A 7891-nucleotide genomic window follows, 5' to 3' on the forward strand; every position below is an offset into this window, starting at 1 on the left:
ATTTTGACCTAGAAAAATCCATCTGCAAAGTTGGAGCCAATAGAAATATGACGACTAAAGAGGTTAGTGTTATTGAAAAGAAACCAATTATTTGTAATGGGACAAAATGAAAGTTTCCCTGAGGGTGTCTTAGGGATCAGGAGGTCCCTACTCATTCAAAGCTCAAGTGTGCAAGTTTGCAGCACTTGCACTCGAGAAGACAGACCCTCAAAGCCCCATTTGAGAAGGGCACCCCAGGACATCGGTTCCCTGTATTTGTCACACTGTGCTCAGCAATCCAGGCACTGAGAGGACACTGTGCCCACAGAACACCGGGGCTTGGGAAGGTTTCTGCTGACTGCACACCACGCCTGTGTGTGCGTCTTGTGTGTGACCCGCATGGGGATCCCACACGGGGCCCTCAGTACCCGAGTCACATGCTGCAGCATTAAGATGCACCTCCCAATCTCAGTTTCAATTATTTGTATTTTAGTCAAATGGAAAAGAGAAGAATATATAATACACTGGAGGAGAGTTTTATATTAAACTGTATTTAATAGTTTTTGTTTGTAATAAAGACTACAAGAATGAAAAATGGCATTCTTGATTTTGATATATTAAAACAATTATAAATAGTTTTCTGAATATCAGCAGAAAAGTACAAAGTGTAATAGAAAACTTTATTTTATGTACTAGACCAACAAACCAGGAAATAACCAGGAACATTTCTATGTAGAGACACAAATAAGTTTAACAGAAAAAAATACACAAAAGTATGCAACAGCTTTGTTTGTTTGTTTCTGTGGTACTTGTGACTGAAACCTGAGTCTTAGCCATGCCACATGTGGGACCCCTATCCCGGGAGACCCAACCCCAGATCTTTGTGTCTTATTTCGAGTCAAGGTCTTACTTAGCCACCAGGCTGGCCTTGAACTCACAATCCACCTGCATGTGCTTCCCAGGAAGCTGAATTTTATGCATATGGCATTATGAATGGCAAAAAAATACACAATACATGTAAGGGATATGAAACTTATTTGAGAATACATGAAAAGGAAGAACGCTATGCAGGGAGCCTTGAGACATTAAAAGTGTCAATCCTATTCAAGTGAAAGTGGGCATCTGTTGCTCTGATGAGAAAAGACGGGACAGGAGGAGGGGAGAGGCCCAGAAGTCTACCAGCTGGGCCTCCCACCCCTGTGACCGCAGCTCCTCTCCAGCTTCTGTCCTCAAGCTCATCATGTAAGAAACCCCGGTGAGCCAGAGGTAGTAACAGCCTGCGGCCGTGTTTGTACACGTTGTGTATGTGAAATTGTGTACCACTGTGCCAGTGACAAAGAAACCCCTCTTTCGTCTCCCTGGTGTTGTTATGTTAGTGAAAGAGAAGAGAAAGTTTTAGGGAGTTGGTACTATGCAAAAGGAGACTTAATTACCAGAAGAAGGAATTATTCCAAGGAAGGAAGCTAATTCTGTGTCTCCTCCTAGGAGAAGAGATGAGAGAGAATGCGAAGTTTTATAATTAAAGACAGGGGAATGGATTCCCTGAGGGTTAAAATTTCAATTTTTTTCTCTTTCTATTAATTTACCAATGAAAATAAAGATGGCAAGTCTGTTAGGAGCTAGGTTTTTATGATGGAAATATAAATGCATGGAAGATATACATTTCGCCTTTCCAGGAAGGCGATCTCACTGGAAACAGACCGTTTTCAGCCCAGTGTTGCATGGTGAGATAAACCCCTGGTTAGCCTGGCTCGGGAAAGTGTGCAAGCCAATGCCAGTGTTTGTGCTGAACACGGTAGTGACTGCATTTCTTAGGTAATGTTTTGCTAAGAATTTTGTAAGCATCCTTTAATTTTATCTGTACAGTATTGTATTGAGGAAGGTGGTTTTGTGGGTTTTTATGGTCTTGAGGTTGAAGAGATTATGAACTGCCACCACCCATCAATAAGAAATATTACAAAATATATTACTATTATTGTCACTGTTATGTATTATTAATGTCCTAACATTCCAGATGTGAGGAAGAAGCTGGTGGTGGAAGGGAATCAGCAGAGTAGAGGCAGATACTGCCAAGGACAGAACCAAATTATCCTTCAAAAGGCAGATCAGGGCCACAGCCTCATCTCTGTGAATAATCCCAGCTGAGCTCATCTTAATGGTTGCTCTAAAACCTGCACATATATTTTAAATTGTTCTTCAATTTCAAACAAACCAAACATTACAGTAAATTTGCTAGATATGATATTCTGCTGCCAGTGGTTTTGAAAGGCAGGAGGACTCTTGCTGCTCGTGGCCCTATGGCTCTGCTCTGTAGATCCTCGTTATGCTGGGGCTACCCCTCCTCCAGGGGGAGCGGGTCCCTTTCCACAGCAAAGTCGGGAGGGTGCCCTCCATGACCGGCGGTGTTCCCACCTTTGCCCCCTGAGGCTCCTTGCTGCCTCTGCTTGCAGGAGTAGGGACACACCCCATCGTCAGTGCTCTTTCAGGATGAGTTTTGTCATTAGAAATAGGAGCTCTCAACTTCAGTTTGCTGTCAGGAGATAGTTTTTCTTCACTCCTTAGTTCTTCCTGACTCAAAATGGAAAAATCCGTCTGGCCAGCGCAATCGATTACTCCAAGGGGAGCAACGGAAGATCGTTCACAGAATGGGGTCTTCCTTCAATCAGTTGTGACCACCGAGTGCTTCTCCTCCTTTATCTCACTCAGGCACGGTTCAGCTCATGGCTATGATTTTCAGTTTCTGGGTTATTGTTGCTTCGGGTGTGCACACTGTATCTCCGTGTCCTGGAATCTGACAGCTCTCCTTAGAGAGAAGGTATGGTTAAGCCCTAAAGGGACAGGAGAAAACCAACTTGAGGTTAAAACATGGAAATGACATTAAACATTCTAAACAAATGAACCATGTGGTCTTCCAAGTGATGGAGTTTATATTCAAGGAAAATAATTGGATGAAATAAAAACAAAAGATGACAAGTAAAACAGACAGGAAAGAGAAAACTGGCAAAATCTAAAATAATGTGTCAAATGTCACATCTCATTGTGCACGTCTGTGTTATATTAGTAGCTTTCTCTAAACATTTAAATAAAATGAGATGTCAGGAGGTCGAGTCTACTCTAAAAAGTCTGCTTATTATATCTCAAACCTCTCACAGGCCCTTAGTCAAAATATTCTGCTTTGTCTGGTAACAAATATCCTTGAAAAGTTTTAAGTGCAGAAAATATTTCCACAAAGGTTCCTTTTTCAGTGAGTATATGTACAAATACTTCTTGAGATCCTAATTTTATACGAAGCATATTTTAGGTTTATCTCCGTCCTAGATACCTGACAATAGGCTCCCATATTTGATCTCACTTCTCAATGCCTAAAAATAAAGCAGACTTTGGAGGAAGGATAAAAGAAATTAACAAAGAATGACAACGATGAAATGTAATTTTTAAAACTTGTGTCTTGCAACACAATGCACAATAGCCAACGTCTGAAACGAGCCTGGGAGTCTTTTGATTAGTGAAAGGAGACAGGCGGTGGTGTACATAAACGCAATGGAGTACTATTTAGTCACGAAGAATGGTGACATTTGTCATTTGTGGGAAAATGGATGTGCAGAACATCACGTTGAGCAAAACAGGCCAGATTCAGAAAGACAAGTATGGCGCGGTTTCCCTAACACATGCGATCTAAAAAACACGCCATGGAAGCAGAGGAGACAAGAGCGAGGGGAGCGGGGGGTTGGTGCTGTAGTGGAGGGTGGGTTTGACCAGATCATGTCATCCACCCAGAAGCAAGAGGAAGAGGTGCACAGGCAGGTGGGAAGGGAGGCAGCGCTCGCACTCGCGGCCCGGAGAAGCGCTCAGTTCCCACACGGACCAGAGCCTCCCAGGGCTCAGGCACGGGCAGCTCGGTTCCGGGGGCTGTGAAACGAGGAGGGGGCTGCACATTTCAGACCCAGGAGACCCTGCTGAGGACTGCTCACCGCCTCGCCTCGGGGCTGAAGAAGCACGTTTTCCCACAGAGCCTCTCCCTGCGGTACTTCAAATCAGCCTAAAGCACCGTGGGCGGCCACTAGTGCTGGACACAGGGAGGCCCGGGACCTCTTTCCCCAGCCCGGGGGCGCCGGGCCTCGCAAGGACTCCAACTTCTCAACTGAGAGGGTGCAGACTTCTGCTGTTTTAAGCCACCCCCTACTGCGTACTTTCAAGAAAACTGCAGCTTCAAACTAACAATCAAGGTCACTCAGGGTCACAGCGCCTTTTCTTCTATGACTTTTCTTCCAAACTTCTACGCCTTAAATTCGTGAGAGTATTAAACATGCAAGAACCTTGTAAATTGGACCTTTTCTTCTTTGCAGAATCTGTACATTTAAATATCCTAGAATTTCAACCTCCAGGAAATGGCATTAATCGCATGCCCTGTCTCCAGATCTAAGATGCTCCAGCCATTTTCCTGGAAACCTGGACAGACAGAAGGGACACACACCCCATGGCCCTTGGCTGAGGACGCCCCCGCCCCACAAGCCCCTACCCCAGGCCACAGTTCATCTCAACCTCTTCCCCACCCTCCTTTCTGGGTGTGCATTTACTTGGTGATGGCCTAATAAATCTGCCTATGGCTTTCACCGACTCTCCCGAAAGCTCTTCTTCCATGCGGCTACCCAGTGAGGGGCCACAAGCTGAGGCCCCCGTCTCTGAGACCTTATGTCACATACGTCTCAGTAACGGACGAGAAATGCCTTGTTTCTTCGGGAGGAACGCCTTTTAGCTCAGAGTGTTAGTGAACAAGCATCCGCACGATCTTCACACTGAAGGTACAGGGTAACTTCCAGCCTCTCCTGCTGAGTCACTACTAGACGCTACCCGCGGTCCTAAATTGTTAGAGGAAAAGGCCGCCCGAAGGATCCACTGGGTGCTTCGGACGGGACGGGAAAAACCTAAGAGAATTTTCGAACAAAGTTGTCAAGGGAGCAGTGAAGTGATTAAGAAAATATGATAAAAATAAGTGCATTTTCATAACTAATTATGTAACCAAGAAAATACAGCAGGTTATATAACTGTTGTATTTGTTAACTGTTCCTGTTTGTAAAGCACATTGCTCCGTGGAATTTAAATGCTGCACAGTAGGAATGTCTGGGTGACTTGGCAGAATTATTCAACATTTTGTTAGTTTTCCCACTGGGACAGAAGCACCCTGAGGTGGGCAGAGCACTTTGCCAACTTAGAAGGAGCACAGGTGTGTGCTGACTCGGCCAGGGAGCCTCCTGGGACAACACTGCAGAGGGACTTCGGGAAAGGCATGGGGGGAATCTGTGATCCCCTTAAATCTTGTTTGGTTAAATCAATGTATAGCAGTTCACAGGATAGAGGTTGCTCATGTTCATTATTGTTCATTTTTAATAGTTGAGGTGAGTTATCAAATAGAATTAGACTGAGGGGAACGACCTGTGGAAATGACAGACGCATAGGTGTCCCTCTTCCTGTGGGCCACAAACCTCAGCCTCTTCATGCGAGTGAACAGCACCAGCACCCCTGTGAGGCAGAGCAGCTCCTCCACTCCCCAAAAGGCCCCCACAATGCCCCTTTCTGAAATGCCCTGGTCCTTAATCTAAATTCAGAATTACAGATCCAGGCAACTTCTGGAAAGATGGATAGATGATAAGATAGATGGGAGAGAGAGAGAGAGAGAGAGAGAGAGAGCGCGAGCCTCCTTAGCCCTGGGCACTCTGTCAGCCAGCAGCCCCTCTGCAGCGCCATCTTCTAGTGAGGACGTCAGTCATTGCAGGGTAGCGGTCAGCCCTCATGCCAATGTGAACTCACCTAATTAAACACACATTTGTGACTCTGTTTTCAAATGAACACACATGCTGAAGTTCTCAGGAGGTTATGGTTTCAGCACATCTTTTGGGGGGAAGATAACAATGCGAATGTCTCTAATGGGCTGCTGAGAAAAGGGTCCAGGTTTTAGATTTACATCGCTGCAGAATTAAATAAATTAATATTAGTTTTTCTCATTGAACCATTTACTCTGTAGAACATTGAATGTTAAGTAAAGCCCAATACTCTAAGCTGTAAAATACTAAACACACATAAAGACTTTGTCATCACTAGCAATAAAAGCATATTCTTTCCTGTGACACAGGCACCAATTTAACTTTAATTTCTATTATTGTGGCAACCAAATGTTGATGAAAATTGCACTTGTCAATTAACATATAAATAAAGGTCATGGGTGCTCTTTGCCTGGGGGACATGTGGTAATTGCAAAACTTCTATCTACAAAATAATTTTATATATTGTCAGTCTAAGTTTGCACCTGAGAAAATGGATGCTCAGAGGTAGTATTTAGAACAAGGTCCAAAATTTCTTGAGTGAGAAACTTGAGTGCAATAAGTTTCACTTTGAACTTGGGCTCATTAAGCTTTGAGTCTCTTAATTCTGGTTTTCTTGTATTGATCACTGACCTACAGAAATTTCTAGAATCACTGGGTAAAAGTTTAACAAATAAATAAAGTGATTTCACCTTTCATGGTAAAGTATATGTTTCCAATGGCCTGGGAGAATCAGACCTTCAACTCTGACTTCATCCTGCTGGGAATCTTTGATCACAGCCCCGTCTACTCCTTCCTCTTCACCCTGATCCTGGCCATCTTCACAGTGGCCTGCATGGGGAACACAGTCATGGTCCTGCTCATCCTCCAGGATGCCCAGCTGCACACGCCCATGTACTTCCTCCTCAGCCAGCTCTCCCTCATGCAGGTCTGCAACACTGTGCTCAAGATGGCCTCCAACTTCCTGTCTGGCAGCCAGGCCATTTCAATGGCTGGTTGTGCCACACAAATATTTTTCTATTCATTGCTGCTTGGAGCTGAATGTTTCCTGCTGGCTGTCATGGTTTATGACCGCTACATTGCCGTTTGCCACCCTCTGAGATACACTGATTTCATTAGTCCCAAAATTTTGGGACTTATGGCTGCTTCCTCCTGGATCCTGGGCTCTAGTGATGGCATCATTGATGTTGTAGCTACATTTTCCTTCTGTTATCGTGGGTCCCGGGGAAATAGCCCACTTTTTCTGTGACTTCCCTTCCTTGCTAATTCTCTCATGCAATGACACATCCACATTTGGAGAGATTCTTTTTATTCGATTGGTTTGTCCATAGCAATCGTCACTGCTTCCTACACTCGTGTTCTTCTGGCTGTCACCTGCATGGGATCTGGCGAGGGTCACAGCAAAGATTTCGTCACCTGCTCCTCCACCTGATGGTGGTGGGCATGTACTACAGAACAGGGATGTTCATGTACTTCGGGCCCACGTCTGAGCGGTCGCCCACCAGGGACAAGATGGTGCCTGCCTTCTATACCATCCTCACGCCCATGCTGAATCCCCTCATCTACAGCCTGCGCAACAGGGAAGTCAGCAGAGCCTTCAGGAAGGTGTTGAGGAGGAGCAAGCCTTGAGAATGTGTTGTCTAATTATTCTTTGTGTTGCCTGCACTACAGTTTTAATGCTCCTCTTTTTAATATTCAGTCCTAAACACAATACTCGCTGTACATATGTTTTTATAATAACAAACTTTTGGCAAGTATATAATATGTTCATATTATTTTAGGTTTGGTATGACATCCATGTGGGGCTGTCTTTATAACATAGAGAATGTGAGAGTGCTGTGCTGTGTGCAATGTGGCGTGGGGAGGCGGGGCTGTGTCCTGAGGATACCTGGCAGCAGTCGTGAACTTCAGTAGAGACTCAGCCAACTCTGAGTGGCTGGACAGGAGCGATGGTGTCCTTCTCATCTGCTTTTCTTTTTCTTCTTTTTTTTTTTTTTTTTGTACTGGGAATCGAACTGGGGACCTTGCTCTTGCAAGGCGGGCAGGGGAACCACTGAGCCAAATCCCGACTGTTGTTATCTGCTTTTCTGTCT

The 7891-nt window shown here is 44.8% G+C and overlaps 1 pseudogene; it reads left to right on the forward strand.

Moving 5' to 3' along the window:
* Window positions 1–6516: 6516 nt before the first annotated feature.
* Window positions 6517–7427, forward strand: LOC104858222 (annotated as a pseudogene).
* Window positions 7428–7891: the final 464 nt, after the last annotated feature.

The sequence above is a fragment of the Fukomys damarensis genome, unplaced genomic scaffold (genome assembly GCF_012274545.1).
Source record: "Fukomys damarensis isolate Sample0158 unplaced genomic scaffold, DMR_v1.0_HiC HiC_scaffold_3, whole genome shotgun sequence".
NCBI lineage: Eukaryota > Metazoa > Chordata > Mammalia > Rodentia > Bathyergidae > Fukomys > Fukomys damarensis.